General features: G+C 47.0%; 1 protein-coding gene across 6 annotated transcripts in view; it reads left to right on the plus strand.

Annotated features, from left to right (window-relative positions):
* The window catches only part of RALGPS2 (Ral GEF with PH domain and SH3 binding motif 2), a 2782724-nt gene that overhangs the window by 364961 nt on the left and 2396730 nt on the right, over positions 1-21033 (plus strand). The gene's annotated exons all lie outside the window — the stretch shown is intronic.

Consider the following 21033-nt stretch of genomic DNA (forward strand, 5'->3'; position numbering starts at 1 on the left):
AGATGTGGACCTTCCACTGAAAACAAAATTAGGCGCACAAAATTTTGTTTCTCTTGAACTTTCACTTCACAGATCCCCAACCTTTGGTCAGCAGTCAACCTCCAAGGTATCAGGAAACATTGTCTCACCTGCCGTCCTTTTAAACCATACTTGCAACTCTTTGGGAAAGTCAGTTTAACTTCAATTAGGCTACCGGCTGTGCTGTCCGTGTTAACAGGAGCCATGCGACCACTCGGCAACAATGTTATCCTGATGTTGGGGAAAAGTAAGCGTTTCACATAAGCACGTATTGCTTTCCCATTAATAAAGACTTCCCATTTCTGCGGTTAACTTCTACTCGCTTAGATGTAAGAGCTAGTGCAATTAAAAGCTGGCTACAGTTACCAATAAGGTACTTCTGGTGTTCAGGAGTACGGAGATTCCTTTTCCGGCTGAGCAATGCTGCTGCATCCTGACATTGTTTCTTCTCCTGCTACTACTGCGGGCACTCTTGGGATTCCCCCATTCTGCTGCACGGTTACCTTCGGCTTGCTTTTGCACACCGGTCTTGGGAAACACTGCAACTTCAGCTCTGCAGTCACAGCAATGAGGCGCACCTCTTGAAAGACTGCCTGTTGCTTACGGTCCCTTCCAGTGCTGCCACAGCTATACAGGATTTGTGAGCACAGGGCCAACTCTTGAGTCTGCAGTTGAAATCTGCCTCCTCTCTACTCTGGTGACTGTGGTGTAGTCCCACTTCCTTGTGAACTGCTGGCTATGTGCTCTGCTTCTGCCAACCCTCCGGCTCCTGCCCCAGCTTCCTTCTACTGCTCCTCCCTGCTGCAGCCTTTTATGCCCCTCATGTGGGCACATAAGGTTCAGGTACAACCCCTTATGGTTAATTGCCTTCCCTTGTCTAGAGTCATTAGGCTTGCCTGCCTGTACTGGATTTCTACATGCCTCTTTAGTCCCTGAGGGATTCTGGGACTTGTAGTTTAATTTGGCAACGTTTGATTTCTTTAATTTCTTCGAAAAGGTTTTAAGATAGATTTTCTTACCCAGATATTATTAAGAGAAGAATTATACGGTTTAGCCCTTTTAGAGACAGAATGGACAGAAAAGTTCAGATGTCCAAAGTTCCTGTTGGAATACCTTTTGATATTGTGGAGGATATGGGAACCTAGGTGTATAAAAGATTGTTTTTTTGGGTTCAACATGAAGTGGAGTCATTCTTTCAGGTTTTCCATTTTCACCCTTAATGAGAAGATGGAGATGTATCAAAATGGCAATAAGCCAATTCCTACTATAAGTCTTTTAACAGTATTTCTCTTCAAGGAAAAATACTGTCTCCCACCCAGTGCAATCTCCCCACTTTTCTGGGCCTGGTCTCTGTTAGCCATAAAATGAGAATTCTCCCTAATTTCCCTCACCTAGTGAGGTCCCCCAGCAGCTTTGCTGGACTTCTGGAGTTTTTCTTTCACTTGGTAAGAGTGTGAGCTTTTCCCCTACTCTTACCCATGTTTTGCCATGTGTCTTTTACCTGTTTTTAGGATTGTGGAATCTGAAGTACACCACTTCAGTAGCACCCTTCCTTTGTGTTACACAGCACCTTCAGTGCAGTGACACAGGGTTGTCTTTTAGACTTCCCACCAACACTATTTCTGGGGCTGACTTCAGTCCCCCAGAAAAGGGTAAAGTTGCCATTTAACCACAGATCCAGTACACCCCATCTTACATGGAGTACTGGAAAGGGTTAATCCTTAGCCCTTTTTATCTGTACCTCCTAGAGCATTGTTTCGCTCTTTTAACATTTAGACTTGGCTGATGGCAGTGGTATCTACCCTAACTTTTCTACCGCGATTATATTTTATATAAACGTGGTATTGTTTTAGGCTGTTATATTAGCCTTGAGCTTAAACCTGCTTGACCAAATACCTTTTCTTTTGGCTCCGGTCGGGATTATTTGCCATTTCATTTTGTTAAAGTCCTTCTTGTGTTTTACTTTGCGCTGCAAACCAGGTTTGTCTCCTTTGTTCACGGTCTTTCGGGGGGCTTCTGATCAGAAGCCCTCCTCCAGACACCTGGGTGTCTAGGTGGGCTGAATGTGAGGGAGGGGTGTAGTCACCCCCTGCACAGTGTATCCTAGGAAACCTAAGTAGCACTTTGCCATGATTGGCTGAGGTGGTTGTCCGGCCGGACATCCCCCCTGCTGGGTGTTTGACAGCCAGGCTGTGTGAATGGGGGATTTTCGCATAAAAGGCAGGTCTCTTGGGCTAGAAGTCAGAGAGTTGCCACTGGAACTACAGGGAACCGAAGAGAAGCGGAGGAGAGGTCGACTGCTGCAACTATCCCGTACTGGTGAAGCCCTGCTGCAGTCCTGAGCTATCTACCCTTCAATGACTAAGAGAAGATCCAGCCCGGATTGGGGGATAACCAGCTCGTCATCTTCAGCCAGGGGAATCCCTTTGTGGTCGAAATCGCTGCACACTGCTGTAGTGGTCCGGATAGGCACCTGAAGAGCCTCTCCTGTTTTTAATGAGTGCACCTTTTATTCATCGTCGCTGCTGCTGGCTTCATCCCTGTGTGGTGCAGACCCCTCAGACGTCGTCCTTCACATCAAAGCTCCAGGAACCGTGGGTCTGCAGGAAACCAACAGGAACAACTGCCGTGGCACCAGCTTCATCCTTTGAGAAAGGTACTGTGTCCTGCTTGAGAAATTTGGGTGAATCCCTCTCTCTTCCTTAAGACTTGTCCTTACTTTTCCCTCCTTCTTATAACTTTTGCTTCCGAACATTGACCATATCAAAGTACTCTTGGCTACGTTGAATTGTGAACTGTCCGACTGTGTGATCCTCGAACAGGCACCCGGTGTCACTTGACCCTGGCTCCGGCCCTTTGACTCTTGAATTCCTGTTTATGAATGTTCTTCGATTCTGTCTGCCTAACTATAATATTGCCTATGATTTTTGCCTCCAACTCCCTCTGGGTATCTCGGGTGCTAAGTGTGTTTTTGCCCCGGAAGCATTTCTTGTCACGGATACACATTTATTTAGTAGACCTAACTGTCAAAAAGTGATCGCAATCATATTCGCGGTAACGTGTCTTGTTTCCTAACACCGGTCCATTCAAACACAGGGTACTTACCTTGAGTGATACCGTACAAAGTGAATTGGTTAGTTGTAGTATAGTTTACGTGTGGTTTTGAATTTAATAGAAGTGTTGTGTTTATAACAAATGGTTTAAAAATAAATGTACTTATATTTTTCTACCTGAAACCTTGAGTCAGTCTGCTTGAGTCACAGTAATTGTGGTCCCTTTGTGTAATCTCTGCTACTGCTCATATACTCTTGAGATAAGCCTGGCTGCTCCGCTACAGCTGCCACTTTAACATAGTAGTACAGGCTTGTACCAAAGGTAAAACTTGTATTACCACCTGTAGTCTTAATTGTGTGTAGTGGTCCCTAAGGGCACTGCACAGGATTCTGCCTAACAGTCTCCACCCAGGTGATCCACCCGCAGCACACCCACCCCCGTATTAGCATCGGGAAGCGCCTGCCCTCTCCTGGCCACCTGGTAGGAGACTAGGTAGGGTTTTAGTCGGGGATTTGCAGGATTCTCCACATTTCCCTCCCCCTCTCCGACTCTCTCTAATCTCTGTTGTCTGTCACCCTCGTTTCTTTGCAGATCGCTTGTACCCACCTCACCGTGTCCTCTTTGCCTGTCTCTTCTGTGTTCCTCACCCGTTGTGTCTCCCTCTCTGCATGTCTCTTTCCTTTCTCAATCTCCCCTCTTTCCTTCTTGCTGTGTTCGTCTCTCGTTCTCTCCCGAGTCCCACTTTCCTCCTTTCCTCTCTTTCTTCCCTCTTGTCCTCTCCTCTGCCTTCTCCTTTCCCTACTCCCTGCTTTGTCTGTTTGTTCGTCCCCTAATGCGCTGAATCCCCCGTCTCTGGCACCTGAATACCCCAGCTGGCCTGTGATGTAGTTCACTGATGTAAATTGACAATGAGGAAGTGCAGGGAATTGTGGGGGGGATAGTTCTCCCTGACGTTCTCTTGAATTCCGGGACCATTCGGGTTTCATTTAAGAATCGAGGAACAGTGTCGGTGAGAGTGAGGACAAGTAGCCACTGGACTGACTTACTGCAAGTTCTTTTCATTACTCATCGCACAATCCATCAGTGGCTATCAGTCCAGGGGCTAATTGTCCTCTCTCTTGTTTTAAAACACTCCTACGAATGTGTGAACTTTTCGGCAGAGGGCGCCTTGCGTTGATGGCTTTGAGTCAAAGTGCCTCAACGGCCTCGTCCTCTGAGGTTATATATAGCACGCACGGCATCCGTTTGCCTTGGTTCACTTTTTCCACAAACGCTTTTGCTGCATGTGAAACTCAGCGCGCCCCATACTTGTAAGAGTACATTTCTGTGTGAATTTGAAAATCTATGATATGTCATAGTCATCTACACCGTCGACCCCTCGGTCCGGACTTTCAAAAATGTAGGGACTGCTGGTCGCAGATGTCCATAAGCGACCTGCATCGGATCTGCCTGTGGTGCCTCGGCGAGAGCAACGATACAGCGGCATGTTCCAAGTGTGAATCCATGACCGGAAAGGCCTTGAGGGAACAAAAGGGGAAGCTCCAGGTAGGCAAGGTTTCCAAATCCCCCTCGCACTCCCCACGTACCGACCTGCTAGGCCTTCGAACGATGAGTCGAGGGATGACTCTCCTTGGTGGAAGAAGGCCTAGGTTCTAGGTCTAGGAGTGGTTCTTCTTCATGGAGGTTGAGGTGAAGGCACCAACGTCTACGTCGGATCATTCCCCGTTGCAGGTGGCATGACAGTCAAAAAAAATCTACTCCGGAAGAATGGGAAGCTTTCCGTATGGAAATGCTGAACATTTTTGACAAACGGGATCATACTCCAACTGAGTCTTCTACGGAAGCTGGGAAGGAGAGGTTGCGGCCGAAAACTTGCACGCGCCCTCGAGACTGGGTTAACTGTGTGATCCCCATCAAGAGTCCTCAAGGAATCGATCGGATAAGAAATCGAAGGATCACTCGAGACATGAGGATAGATCAAGGTCGTCAACGCCTTCGTAACCATCGAAGCCGTTGAAGCCTATGACACCCATCGGGTCCTCGACCCCTATTAGGCCATCAATGCCATTGACGCCGGTGTCGAAATCGAAGCCGAAATTGTTGACGCCAACTGTGCCCTTTTTGCCAACTCAGTCATTGGTGGCTAGTGTTCCTCCAAAGAAGGCAGTGGCTAAGACAGTCGACGTCTTCGACACCGTCAAAGCCTCTGGGTTGCCAACCAGAGAAGATGTATACTCCTCTCCCGAAAAAGGATTTATTTAAGTCTCTGACTTCCATCTTTGAGGAGGAATTGTGTTCGGATGAAGCGGATGCCCCTTTTGGGCTTCAGTACGGCACACCAAATGTGCCCGAGTGCCTTATTTCAGAGGAGAGTAAAATGCAAGATCTTTGACAATTTGCACAATGCCAGTGGCATTGACACCTCGTGAGTAGGGAGTCCGGAAGACCAGAACCAGGGGAGCATGCTGACTCCTCGTATCGCCAACTCATTTCTAAGGATGTGGAATACTTCGGTTGGTCTAGACCTCCAGTGTCTTATGATCCGGATGATCTGACCGATATTCTGGACAAGGGTCCGTCTTCTGATCCGGTCTTGCCTTTCCATGTGGCACTTCAAAAAAGAGTGGCCAGGAATTGGGGGTCTCCGGAAAATAATCCGGCAGTTGACAAAAATCTCACAAAGAAATACCGCCCCTCCAGTAGTGACCCTGGCTACCTGTCCAAACACCCCACTCCTGAGAGTCTGGTTGTCCAGGCAGTTAATGCTAGCTCAAAACAGGCAGTGTACCCTACCCTCCCTCCTGATGGGGAGGATAAGCGCGTAGATGGATGGGCGAGAAAGGGATTTTATGCGGGGTCATGGCTTTGAAATCTGCCAACTCCACTTGTGCCCTTGCAAAAGTCAAAGGGGCCAGAGAAAATGTCCTTGTGTTGGATGAGGTAGATGTGCCAAGCCAGCTCAAACAGCCTCTTTACCATCAGCCGCTGCAACAATCTGTTGGAGCTGAGAGCAATCAGACTAGCGCTGAAGGCTTTCCTGCCCTCGGTACAGGGAAAAAAATGCCTGATGACGGACAACAATGTGGCCATGCACTACCTCAACAAGAGAGGTGGTGTAGGGTCACTACCTCTGTGCAGGGCTATTCAAGAAGGAATCTCCCTGTCAGCGGTTCATCTGATGACGGAGGAGAACATGGTGGTGGATGCTCTTAGCAGGCAGAACAGTCTCCCATGAGTGGGAACTAGCTCAGAAAGTCCTTCAAGAGATCTTCACCCTTTTTGGAACCCCTCAAGTGGATCGGTTTGCGACCGGTGCCAACCGGCAGTGCGAGCAGTACTTCTCAAGGGCATTTCCTCCGAGAGGAGCTCTAGGAGACGTGTTTGTGGTGGACTGGGAGTTCCCGCTACTGTACACATTTCCTCCAGTCCCCGTCATTCCTCATGTATTCGGGAGGTTGCGCAGGTTCGGGAAGCACATGAACCTAATTGCCCCGGATTGGGCCAGGAGAACGTGGTACCCGGACCTTCTGTTCATGTCCATATGTCCTCCGATGCGGCTTCCACAAAGAAAGGACCTTCGCTCGCAAGAGGAGGGCCGGGTTCTCCATGCAGAGGTCAAGACTCTCAACCTTCACGCTTGGCTTCTGAAAGGCTGAGGTATAAGAATTGGGACTTCCCGGATGACGTAATAGAGGTGTTGCTTTCGGCCAGAAGGCCAGCAACAAAATCTCTGTACCGTTGCCATGGGAATAAGTTTTGCGACTGGTGCAGAGAAAAGAATGTTGATCCTTTTCAGTGTAAAACTCCTGATGTTTTGTCCTTTTTGCTTTCATTAGCACATAAAGGTCTTCAGATTGAAACCATTAAGGACTACTTGGCGGCACTTTGAACCTTTAAGCGCTCATCGGAAGAATGCTCTTATTTCAAGATCCCACTGGTGACTGCTTTTCTAAAAGGGCTCACTAATGTGTTCCCTGAATCGCCTTTTCAGGTTCCGGTTTTGGACCTCAACCTGGTTTTAAAGTTTTCCCCATTGTACCCTTTATACAGATGTCTGTTAAGGTTTTTGACCTTTAAAACAATAATGTTGGTTGCTATAGCATCAGCACCAAGCCACCCTTTACCATGTTCAACAAGGACAGGGTTGTGTTTAGGGTAAAAACCTCTGTCTTGCCTAAGGTTGTCTCTGACTTCCATATAAGTCAGAAAATTGTGCTACCTGCTTTCATCCTGGTAAGTAAGAGGAAAGGCTCCATAGGCTTGACCCTAAGAGCATTAAGCGTTTACATCTCCAGAATGTCAAAATTGAGAGTGGACGACCAGCTCTTTGTAGGTTACACAGGACACAAGCTAGGACAGGCTGTTAGTAAACAGACCTTGTCTAGATGGAACATTCTAGCAATTTCTGAATGCTACAGATTGGCAGGCAAAGATCCTCCTGAAGGTCTGTGTGCTAATTCTAGCAGGGGCATGACTACATCGACAAACCTTCAAAGGGGTGTCCCTATTAAGAACATGTGATGCGGCAACGCGGTCCTCGGTACACACTTTTACAAAGCATTATTCTCTGGATGTTTGCCATGCTCAGGATGTTGCCTTTGGTAATGCGGTAGTCTAGTCTGCCCTTAAAAATTATGCATATATGAATTCTACACCCTCCTCATTCATATATACTGCTTTGAGAGTCTATCAAAGATGAGGAATACGTTGGAGGGCACAATCCATTTCGAAGAATGTTACTTACCAACTGATAACTTTCTTTCAACTGGATGTTCCTCCAACGTATTCCTCATCGCTCTCCCAACCTACCTCTCTGTAGAATTTCCCATGCTATTACAGCTTTCCTTCCAACAAAGCTGAATACACTCGTGCCTGTATTTATGGGCACTAGTGCGGCACGAGGAAGGGAAAAACAGAACTGAGGCCAACGGACGCCGTGCGTGCTAGGACGTCATCCTCGATGGAGGGCTTCGAGGGACATTGACTCAACGCCATTGACGCAGGGTGCCCTCTGCCGAAAAGTTTTCTGATGCAGCCAAAGCTAGACATTACATGTCAAAGATGAGGAATATGTTGGAGGAACAGCCAGTCGAAAGGACGTTACCAGTTGGTAAGTAACTTGTTCTTCTCCTGGCACTTCCTGTGAATTTAGGGTGATGAGGACAGTCCTAGGAGGAGAGCTCGGACGTAATGAAGGCGGTGAGCAATGAAGATTGCAGAACTGTATTGAGGGCATTTGCAGAGCAAGCCGTGCGTCGCTTGAAAATAGAGGGCCAAACTTGAACAAATCTTTTTGCTCTCATTTTTGTAACATTTTAATTTGAAACCAGTTTGGCCCGATTGTGCTCAGATGTTGGGATCTCCGGGATTCTCCTGCAATTCTCACTAAAAGGTAAACTATTTTCTGCAACACTGCATTGAAACGTTTTTACTTCTCTGGAGGTGGATGTAGATTTTCACTAGATTTCAATGTTGGGCCATTTTAGGTGCGCTGAAAAGTAGCTGCACTAATAGGTCCCTCTACCCTGATGGCAGCGGTCAACAGGACGTTCCAACAAGGTACTTGTGGAAAAACAGCAGTGTCAAAACATCAGGCGTTTTATGGCTTGCGCCTAAATGTCCTGCTTCGCCAACATTTACATCATCTTAAAAGAATGCCTGCCTAAAGTTAAAGTTTCACACGCATTTAAAAGTCTGACATCTACTCACAGCATTTTGTTTTGGAGACTATTCAACAAATGTGTTCACTCACCACGTTTTCAATTAAAGTTTAGAGTCTTTGTTTCATGTGACAGTCCTTGCATCCATATACAGTCTGTACGATTGTAGAAGTGCATTTTAATTTAGGGTAAGTTTGTATTTGACTTAATCGGTGGAATTGCTTTTTTAAGCATAGTCTGTCTTTGCTTACATTTGAGGCATTGCATTTTTGTGCCATTATGAGGTTTTGTACAGGAATAATTTAGGTCTCCATGTACTCTTTTGTAAAGAGTAGCACTTATGATAAATGACTGCCCTTCACAATTGTAATGCTCGCTTTTTTCGTCTACCTACAATTTACATGTTAAGATCTATAGATCATTACGCTTCACTTTCTGGGACAATGATCTCTGATCTCTTTAATGTTTATCCTATTGCTGAAGTTTGGCACACATGGGCTTGTGACTCGTCATACACCACACTTCTTTCACAAATGAGGGCAAGTGACTTTTGCGTGTGGCTAGTCACTGACCACCATGGTTAATCCCCGACCACCAGGATTAGCTCCCAACCCTTGGGAAACCCCGGCCTCTGGGGCAGCCCCATCTCCTGGCATAGCCAACCCCTTTCATATCCTCACCCGTGGGATAGGCACCACTCGGGATAGACCCAACTACAAAATGCTATGCACCAGGTGTGAGAAACCGGAAGGTCTTCTCACTTCTACTCCCTTTGGATCCTTTATGCAGGTGGCCAGGTGCAGGTGGCCATCGCTTTTGGATACTTCCCATGGGGGCAGACAACCTAGGGAGGATCTCCTGGATAGAGGGTCCTCACAAATTGGCAGTGGTATGCCCTTAGGTGGGGGCACAGTTTTCCACATTCTCCTTTCAGAAATATACCCCTATTCCAGAAGGGGTTATGGGCTATTGTTCATCTTGTTCCGTGGTTTCTGAGAAGGGTAGGAGACCTGTTTTGATCAATTTAGACATGTTAAACAGAGCAGGCAGAAAGAGTGAGGAAGAGTTACTTTGGAATAAATCCCTGTATCCCCCCTATCCTCATGACAATCAACCTAATCTTTTCCCAACTTTGTGTCATAAGAGTGTTCTGCTTCATTCCCCCTTTAAGATGCTAACAGTACTAAGGCAAGGAAGAAACAACTAGGATCACCACATTTACCCTTTCAAGTACTGGGACGAAGAAGGTGCCTGGAGGTCCGGCATGTCCCACTTATTGATTAATTATGATCAGGCAGGTCAGGTAATGCAAACCCATAACTCACACCTGCATCCTGTTAGCCCAACACAGGTGTCTACAAGGTGGAGCTGCCGGTGCAGAGAAAGCAGGAGAAGGAAAGTGGAAGCCATGCTGGAGCGACAGAAGCCGAGACGCCAAATGAGACCCTGGGAGTCCTGGTGGATGCAGAACAGAGATCCCACAGAGGGAAAGGCGGGAGCAGCAGGCGCTGCCGGAGAGCGGAGGAGAAGCTACGCATCTGAGCCGGCGAGTGCTACGTGGAGTGCTATTGGGCTGTCTGTCGGAAGGAGGAAAACAGAGAAAAGGAGCTTCCGAGTCCAGGCTAGTGTCAGGGACACTTAAATAACCGGGGTGCTTGAAGAAGACTGTGAATACAGTAACGGTCAAGGAAACAAGTGAAGACAAGTTACTTTTATTGAATATCGTAGTGAATGAAGCACGTGAAAGAAACGTATCGAACCAAATGAAACAAGACAAGTTCATTTTATTGAATATTGCACTGAATGAAACGAGTGAAAGGAACATTATTGAATACTGTATTGAATGAAGTAATTAATAGACTAGTGTGGTAAAGTTGTGAAGCTGCATTTTAAGATACTGCCTGTTGAGCTAAATACTGAACTTTGAAAATAAACCTGGAAGTTCATGGTTGCGTGACCTGTAATGGGTGGACCGTGTCGTCTAAAACCGTGCCTAGACCAGAGAACCTTTTATATGCCATCAAGGAATTATACTGTGGTGAAAACCACTATTGCTGAACATCAGACTTGGAGAAGGGAACCCAGGGTTATAAAGCATTGTGAAAATCCAGCTGAAAAACAAAGCTTCAAGATGCTTCTTTTTAGTGTTGACCTTAAGCTTGGGGAAGGGAATCCTACATTTTGTTGCCCTGGAACTGGAACTCTGCTGAACTTTGAGAAGGGCATCCCGACCTTCACAAAGGTATAAAACTGTGTTTCTTCTAATAGTCAAAGGAAGATTAATTGAATGTTATGGTGTACCTATTGATATTTGGGAATAGAAGCTGAAGAGTAAGCCAGAGCTGGAAACGGCTCAGCACTTTGTTTGGAACACTTTGATTTATGGTTGACGTCCCTGTACATTGTTGTGCATTAGTGAGGTCAAGTATAGGATTTGGACACAGACATTTTAGTTGAACATACTGACACAGACTTTACTTAGTTTCTTTAGGTAGGGAAATCTCACCTTACCATAGGGCAAGTTAGGCCTTGTTCCATTCTGACCTTTTCTTTAATACAATTATTATTATTTTTCAACTTTGAATCTGTTGTCTGTGTCTCCTTCCATGATGCCAATCTCACACAGGAAAGACCGACACACAAAGAATAACCAAAAAATGAATAAACCAAGTGGAGCAATCTCGGAACACCACACTGAAGAGCCAACCTACACAAAGAGATGACACACCTACACATTGAATTCAAGCCACTTCATTCGCTATAACAAGACCACAATCAATCTACTTATCACCCTACCTGTCAACTTACCACACACTTGGGCAACCATCTATCCTCAAGAACCGTAAGCATGTAAGGACGACACCCGGAAACACAATGGAAAGAACGGAAACCCACAGAATAAAAACTGAAACTAAACCAACACGCCATTCATCACAAAATATTGGCAAGACAATCTGAGCCATTGACGTCCACAGGGAGACGACCCTCAAGAAAACATCAATCCAGTACAAAACCTTGCGGTGCTACTCAACGAAGAAGCAGAAACAGTGGAAAAAAGGACCAATACCAATGCAATTGCCAAAATACACATCCAAAGACCAAACAAATCTCAGGAAACAAAGATGCACTGCAACCTAGTCAAGGCAAAATCAATGTCCAAACACACAACAGAAATATAGGAATTGCTAAATTATGGATGGACAGTCATCCTATTCCTCACTGAAACCTCAAAACTCCAAGGTAATAGCACACGACTACTGACCCAACAACTTCAAACAAGCCAACAGAGAAGAAAAAGAGGAAGAGGACTTGCACTAACATAAAAGGACCAGCTAAACAAATGACCGCACCACCATTAAACCTACCAAATTGGAAAACGCTTCTCCTGCACCTAGCCTTCGATCTTCAAACCAACCGAAATGTTCTACTTACTATGGGCCACTGACTGAACAACCCTACCTTTATAGACGCTTTTGTGTATGCCATCACCAACATCGCCATTAAACATCAACTGATAATACTTGGAGACTTCAACATGTGATTCGAAGAATAAAACATCAACTCACCCAAAACTATAACTAATCAACTACCAGCAAAGCATCTACAACTGGTGAAAGGAGCGACACACAACCAATGCAATTTTCTGCAACAAAAACTGGGTCACATCTGCACCTTCAATGCAAATCCTCTGCAGCGACCACCTCATTATATCCTTTGTGATCCACCCACCAACACCGATACCCAATAACCGCCCATAAACTTCTCCAATTCTGAAAAGAAACTAGAAATCTATTAACAGTGCGGACTAAATCCGAGACTGGAAGCCACAAAACCATCAATCACCGTTGTAGACTCAGCCAGTATAGAAGAAAGAAGAGACACAATCCAAAAAAGGATTGCGAAAACACTGGACGACGTTGCACCAGAACAACCAGTCATCCCTGCGCTAAATAAAACTATGGAAAGATGGGTCACACCCCACCTCGGAGCACTGAAGAAAACTAGAGAAAACTGGAGCAAGAATGGAGGAAAGCTATGGCCAACGGCAGAGACAAAAAATATATACAATAGAGAGATTACACTAGTAAAAGCCAACATACTTAAAGCAAAAAAGACATTCTACAATGAACCGATCACAAACTCAAACACCCAGAAAGATGTTCAACATCATAAACAAGTAAAGAAACGGAGCATTGTACAACACACCGACCCCATTGTAAAAACTATTCAGTGACCTTGCAGACCACTTCAAACAAAATCACAAACCTCCAACAAATCATTGAGAGCAATACGAAAAGCACCCTAGACAACCTTAACCAGCCAACACCGCAACCACCTACTAGACTAAACCACCGCCCGTCGATCTCGACAGATAAATTCAACAAGCTGGTGAGCAAAAGCAACCAAGCCGACTCTCCAGCAGACCCCTGCCCACCAGAAGTCTACAAGACTATCTTCACTCGTAAAACACCTGCAGAATATTACCTCAACCACCACTCACTAGCAAAAAAGAATCATGCCACAAGCCTTCAAAACAGTCCTTAAAGATACATCGGGAAACACGGAAGACCTAATCAACTACTGACCAATGTCAAATATCCCATACCTAGTGAAACCACTAGAAAGCTAAGTCTACGAGCAAACCTTGAAACATGTAGAAAGCAATTGGATACTAGATCAGGCACAAGTAGGCTTTAGAGCCTTAAGATGCAGCAAAACTGCATTACTATCTATATGGAATGATCAAAACACCAACGCCGACTCCAACATCAACTCAGCACTAATACTACTCGATCTGTCTGCAGCCTTCAATAGTCAATCACGAAACACTCCTCAAAGGACTCCAAGGTGAAGGAAAGAACTCCCTGATTAACCTCATTACAAAACATGGCCTTGCCTGTTAAAACTATGCAGACAATACTCAAATTATCTACCAAATCAATGCCGGCAAAGAACAAAACCCAGCATTCTCCAACTGCCTCACTGAATTAAACCAGTGGATGAGCACCAGCAGTCTTAATTTCAACTGCAGTTGAATATGCACACTCAATTCGGGAGACAGCGGTGTATGGCATGTTTTAAAGATTGTAGCGCGGCATTCGATACCATCATGCGTAATAGCCTCTGGGAGAAGCTTGTTAAATTGACTATTCTGTATGACCTTCTGAGGATGCTTATGTTGCTGCACAATGACTCCTCAGTAAAGGTGCGTCTGGATGGAAGGGGGAAATTATCTAGTTTATTAGTACCTGTAGAGGAGTGAAACAATGTTGCATTGTGGCAGCTATGTTGTTTAAACTGTACTTGGCAGACCTAGCGACAGCCTTTAAGAACATGAAGCATTATCCAGTGACAGTTTGCTGAAAATTAGCTGGCTTGGGTACGCTGATGACCTGCTCGATTATACACCTGAAGGACTACAGAGCCTGCTAGATGACCTATCTGTTTATGCAGAATTAAATGTACTAAGAGTTAACATAACCAAAACAAAGATCATGGCTTTCACTTGAAAGGTTACGCTGAAAAACAGACTAGCGTGGACATTTAATAATAAACAATTGGAGCAGGTTAAAAATTATGAATACTTAGGGATAACAGTAAACAAAAAATTAAATTGGTCACCGCGTTGGGTTGATACTAAACTTCAGTGCATGAAAATTGCACAGTCTATTGGCACATTTATTGGGAGAAATGGGGGAAGCTCCATTTACATTGTACTATTGCTATACAACTCGAAGATCATTCCCACATTGTTATATGCTGTCAAGTTTGGGGGTCTTGCTTCAATGACGAAATGTGCAAATTTGAGGCAAAGATGCTTTGGACTTTACTGTGCATGCCTAAATTGCTCTCATTTAAATGTATCAGACTTGAATTTGACATCAAGTATATGGGCATTAAGAACCGAAAAAAACGGTGATGTGGTATGAAAGAGTAACTCTGCTCTGTAACGACACAATAATGGTTCCTTAAATTGATGCTTTTGTAAAACCTGGCAGACAAACTAGAAAAGGGACATTGGGGTGCATAATGTTATATCGGCGGTGGCTGGAGGGCTTTGGTTATGGTATTAACGACTATAATCCTACGTCGTGTAAACGCTGGCTTAAAAGGATAGTCCTAGATTATAGTCTAGAAACTGACCTCATTCAGTTGGCCACCAACTGCAACAGTGGACCCTATGTTCAATATAGAATTCGGTGTACACTTAAGCATACTTATATAACAGCCCATCCTGAAAATGCTATTGTGCGACAATGCCTGCTCCTAAAGTTTAATGTTTGAGGTTTTAGAGATCAGAGGAGCACATATGGGGATCACTTGGAGTAGGAGACTGTCGGTTGTGTGATAAAACCAACATTGAAACACTTCAACATATTTTAGTGCACTGCGAAAGCCTGGCTAACATTTTCTTATGTTAAGTCATATCAAAATGATAGTAATGCGGTAGACCTAGTAGATATGTGGAGCAAATTTTTGGATGGGGAATGACATCACTTTTATGTATTATCATTAAATTTTACTGGCACTGTAGGAATATTTAAGTGAACTATCCAGTAGTATATGGTCTTATATTGTTTAAGTACTGAATTAATAGTTTCTTTTTTTATAGAACTGATGAATTTGATTGTATATTAACTATTTATAGATTTTTGTCTTGTTTTGTGTTCTTTTATGTTTGTATGCGCAAAGTCAAATCCTGGCTACATATATAGGAAAAAAAGAAGAAAAAATGCTACACTCAGACAAAACAGAAATTCCTGATCGCACCCAACAACCGATTGAATAACCACCACATCCCATGGCCACGAAGCTGGGAAACCAACCAGAATCATCCAAAGTGCTAAATAATCTCGGAATCCTAATGGACACAAGTCAACGCAGTAGTTAAGAAATGCTTCTTGCACATACGCACAATCAAACCCACAATCAAGGTGATACTTCCCTTGTTCACCTTCCCACAAAGATCACTCGCTGTCATTTCTCTTCTGTCAAGAATAGACTACGACAACAGCATCTATCTCGGAATGCCAGAATACATTGAGAAAACTACAATGAATACAGAACACAGCAGCAAGACTACTACTCAAACTCACTAATAGAGAAAACATCACACCAGCACTGAGAACGCTACTTTGGTTATCATTAAAAAAAATTAACCTTCTTCAAAACACTCTGCATGACGCACAGAGCAATACACGGCCAAGGGGTGGAATGTAAACGGAGAAAAATCTCTATCTGCATATCAACAGGGACACTAAGGTGCAGCAGCAACATTCGCCTCGAACTGAAACAATCCGCAAAACACAAATTCGGAGGATCAGCATTCTCCTGCATAGTGGTGAGACTTTGGAACTTGCTCCCAAAGGAAATACGAATAACAGAAGATCACCTAAAGTTCAGGAAACTGTTAAAAACATGGCACTTTAAATCACCAAGCCAAAGAGGGAACACCAGAGAAAGAAAAACTGCCAATAGCAACACAAACTGCGAAACCGGATCACCCAAAGAAAAAACTCAAACTCCAAACTTAATAGAATAAGATTAACCCAACGGATACACCCAATGCACAGAAAATGACCCAGACGGACCCAATTAATCTGACAAACCCTACTAAAAACACTAATACTCTAAATACCCAACACTGATGAAACGAGACGCACACCTTTGCCAGAAAAACAGAAAAACTGCAAACCACAAGCACTCTACCCAACACCCAAGATGCATCTAAAACATTTGTATACAACTACCCACCAAAAACCACACAAGTGTTGATCAACTAAAAACATACTAGCACAAAGCGACCGTTTTTTTCCAAACTGAAGAAACCAACAGCACATCAAAGCTCTTGTGCTTTCCCTTCTCAATCCCACTAATTAACCAATCCCAAGACCGTTCCTTTTCAGATCTACATGGAGACCATGAGAATGGCAGCAGTGCACAGTATAAATCACAAAAAACGCAAACATAACAAATCATGTGTACTCCTTTATTCCGTCCCATTTCCTCCATACTTCAGGGACATTGTCCTTCAGGAGGGGACTAGATCACCTTTTGGTAGCACCCAAAAACATGAGTCCTTTTATTTTTATGCAAGGGCCGGTGCATGCACAGCCTAGGCCTGCCTTTGTGAGCCCTGAGTCTTGCCTTTTAGTCCTTTTCTCTGAGAAGTTGGGATCAGACATGCGGTAGCACATGCAAGGCTTTTTCCTTCCTTTTTTTTTTTCTAGTCCTTTCATTAATTCTTCTTGCCTGGTTCCCGCTGTCAGCCGTTTCCCACTGCCTGTGCCGGAGTATAAAGGGTTTGCGTTTTGTTCACTACTGCGTCACTGCATAGCATCACATCCCCACAACTTGTGTTTTGAGTGTCTCAGCCTGACCATTGATGAAACGTGTTTTTACTACGACGTGCTAATTGTACAAGCACTTGACAGAAAGCTACAGCAGTGGGAGGACGCTTTCCGTACTATTCCACCAGCTCACCTGAAAGAGTTCCTTGAAAAGATGCACCATCTATCAGTAAGTACACTTCTTTTATGGGCCTTCTGGTACAGGGAGGGGTCACGTAGACCTTAAGCTTACCACGAATCATCCTGAGGTACCCTACAAAGGGAGTAACCTGGATACTGGAGGTCACTCTGAGGTTCCCCAAACAGGAGCTAATGCTACTTGGGTCTCACCAGAGTATTCCCATCAAAGAGCTAAAGCCACCAGAGGACTCTCCCCAGATGCCCTGAATAAAGCAGTATAAAAATTACCAGCCACGGGGGCGTGGCCTGGAGCGCCATTGATGAGGTTGCTCCGTTGATGGCCTCCGTAGGGAACTGCGGCGTCGATTAGAATTCAGCCGGTTCCAGCAATGCTGCTGCTTTCCTCTGGCGGGAGATTCCGGCGGAGCAACTCCTGGACCCATTGCTGTAATCCCGGAGCCTAACGCTGCAGGACCGCTGAAAACGTGCTTGGGAACTTTGCGCTACTGTTCCCCGCCGCAAGTCAAGATGGCGGCCGCGACCCTGGCCCTTCACCGCCTCTGGCACCAGGAGCCCAGATGCGAGTAGCGCCTCCTGTTAACCCCCTCCCTCCAGCCCGCCACGGCCCCTGGGCCATGCCACCGAAGGCTGCTGGAGCTGGCACCCGCTCTGGACCCCGAAGCCCCCCTGCCCTGAAGCCGGGTACGGGAGCAGGAGCACATCATCCATCCCCGCCCCCTCGCCGCGGGGATTCGAGACGGCTGCATCTGCTATCACCTGGGCGGCTCCTCCCGCAGCCTGGGCCCCAGTGGAGCCGCCCCCTGCCTCCTAACGCTCCTGCCCGGCGGACCCAACGTGCCCGCAGCTGCTGGGGGCCCTCCTGGAGGAGAGCCTCCGGAGCTTCCCAGAAATCATCCGCTCCGCAGCCTAGCTCCCTGGAGGGACGCCCCAAACCCCGGAGCCCTCCTGCCTTGAGGTCGGGTGCAGTGGACCCGACGCGCCCACAGCTGCAGGGGGCCCTCCTGGAGGAGTGCTTCCGGAGCTTCTCGGCGGTCATCCGATCCGCGGCCCAGCTCCCTGGAGGGACGCCCTGGACCCCGGAGCCCTCCTGCCTTGAAGTAAAGTGCAAGAGCACACCATCCGCTCCCCCCCCTCGCCTGTACCTGTTGCTGCGGGGATTTGACCGCTCTGGACCCCGAGGCCCTCCTGCTCTGAGGCAGAGTACGGGAGCGGGAGCACACCATCCACCCTCCCCCCTCGCCTCAGGCATTTGAGGCAGTTTTGCCTCTGCCTGCGCCCGGATAACATCACCCGCAGCCTGGGCCCCAGTGGAGCCGCCATCTGCCTTTCAACACTCCTCCTGGAGGAGAGCTTCCCCACCATCACCTGCACTGCAGCCCGGCTCCCTGGAGGTGAAGACGGAGGACACGCCAGGTGAGCGCCCCCCCCCTCCATTGAATGAGACGGGCTCCATTCCCTTTGGCCCGGATCCTGCTCTGCCTCCCGCCTGTCCTGAAGTGGGGTCTCCAGCTCTCCGCGGCTCTACCCGCAGACAGCCTCTCCTTAGGAGGCTTACTGCTCTGTACTGAGAGCCCTCAATGGAGCTCACCGATGTGCCCCCCCTTACAGACACCCCAGCTGTGGATCTAGTGCCCCCCTGCGACTTCCTGGGGCGCCCCTGCCCACCATACCCTTCGCCAGCTGAAGAGAGTCGCCTCCATTATCCTGGACCGTAGTTGCAGTGGGTGGGCTACGTATCTCTGCCCTCTCACCCTTTCTCGCTTCTCAATACGACACCATGACCACTTTATGAAGGCATACACGCTTCTCCCGCCTACATTACCTCCTGGGGCGCCCCTGCCCACTCCACCCGCTCCTATTACCATCCCTGATGCCTGCAGCCCCCTGGCAGTGATTGCAACCGTCTTATTTTGGACCAACTCCCCATAATTCTCAAGAGCGGCAGTACCATAATATAGGCTCAACAACTTTAAAGTAAAACTGTCTTCATATCAATCTCTCCCCCGAAAGATATCGCTTGGAGAGGCTTCCTCACTCACCCTCTCAGGAGACCCTGTCTATAGCAGACCCGGCCGTCGATCATCCTTTTCCTCCAAGTGCTTCCAAACAGAGAGATCGCCGCATCGCGGCTGCCCTCCGCGACCCAGTCTGAAGAGGATCCTCAGGGTCACGGTCCTAACAAACCAACCAAATCCTCGGACATCTCTACCATGCTCCTAGCGGCAGATAAGGCACGGAAACTGGACCGCCCTCCTAAGCTTACCCCACAGAAGGCCCCTGAAGAACAAAGTAATCTGGCTACCAAGGATGACATTGTGGCCTTCATGCGGGACATCAAAGCTGAGTTTAGATCCTGCATGACTGAGCTCACTACACGTCTAGAACAGACGGACCAATGACTCACATAAGCTGGACAGAGAATAGGAGAGGTCGAGGACCTGACCCAGAGCCATGACGCAATGATAATAGAAATGAAACGCGAGATCCAAGGGCTCCAGGCTAGAAGCGAAATCCTCAAATTTAAGCAAGAGGACGACGGAAATAGAGCACGACGGAATAACTTGCGCATTCGAGGGGTCCCGTTGTCTATTCAAGACAAAGAGTTACCGGAATACATAAGCAACTTCTTCCAGGCTCTCCTCCCGCTTATGGACAAAGCCCAACTCGTCCTGGACCGGACTCACAGATTACGCCCGAGACGGGGAGTGGACTCAGACGGCCCCCCGGGTGTGATCACTAGGGTCCACTTCTATGCCACCAAAGAAGCCATCTCGGCGATAAGCCGCACCAAGGACGAACTCTCATTCATGGGTACCCCGCTGCAGATATTCCATGATCTCTCCCTGATGACCCTACAGAAAAGAACACTCAAGCCCCTGACTCTGTTACTTCAGAGCCAACATCCGCTACCGATGGCTCTTCCCCTCCACTTTGCAATTCTCATACCAGGGGACCCTGCGCAAAATTAGCCATCTTGAAGACGCGAAAACCATCTTGCACCGAACTCTCCGGAAGCCTCACCCACCTCCAGTTCACACCTCCCACCGGAGGAACCAGACCAATCACCCCAAAGACAGCAGCAACAACCCTGGTCTAAAGCCAGAAGATGAGATGAACTAGTCATCTTCCTCTTTTGTGCAAATACCGATCCAGGAACCGAAACAGAACACAATGCCGCGGGCCCCGAATGGCCCATACCCCACTCCGAGGAGTATGTCACCAAATCACCCATGGAGGAAAGCCAAGTTCGATGGTTCTACCCCTGCCCTGTTGGAGAAAACTGTTTTGGGCCCGTTGGCCGTGGAGGAGGCCGCACAGAAAACCCCAACCCCCACACATGCTCGAGTTCACCCTCCCGTTCAAGTTTACCCTCCCGTTGGAGAGGTCATAAAACGCGACCACTGGAGTACTGCATTGCTACCAAGCTCTTAGATGATGCCTGATACCCACGGCTGCCCCCCCAGACCCCACCCGAGCCATCGAGGAGAGTCCATGAAGCCCCTCAACCACACCGGAAAGTCCTAACCCTTAACGTCCGAGGCTTAAATGGGCCGCAGAAAAGGAAATCCATACTCCGACGCCTACAGAATGAAGAGGCCTCGATTGTATTCCTCCAGGAGACCCACCTGATCCCAGCAGATTTCGATAGGCGACAGACCGTTCCCGCTGCAATTTTTGGCATCGAATGGCACCAAGAAAGGTGGAGCAGCGTTACTCATCACTAAGGCACTTCGACCACAAATCTTGGACACTTTACTTTGCCCGGACGGCCGCTTTGTAGCTATTAAATGCCAGATCTATGGCCAGCT

Source organism: Ambystoma mexicanum, chromosome 1q (assembly GCF_040938575.1).
Source record: "Ambystoma mexicanum isolate Mex_15411 chromosome 1q, UKY_AmexF1_1, whole genome shotgun sequence".
Taxonomy (NCBI): Eukaryota; Metazoa; Chordata; class Amphibia; order Caudata; family Ambystomatidae; genus Ambystoma; species Ambystoma mexicanum.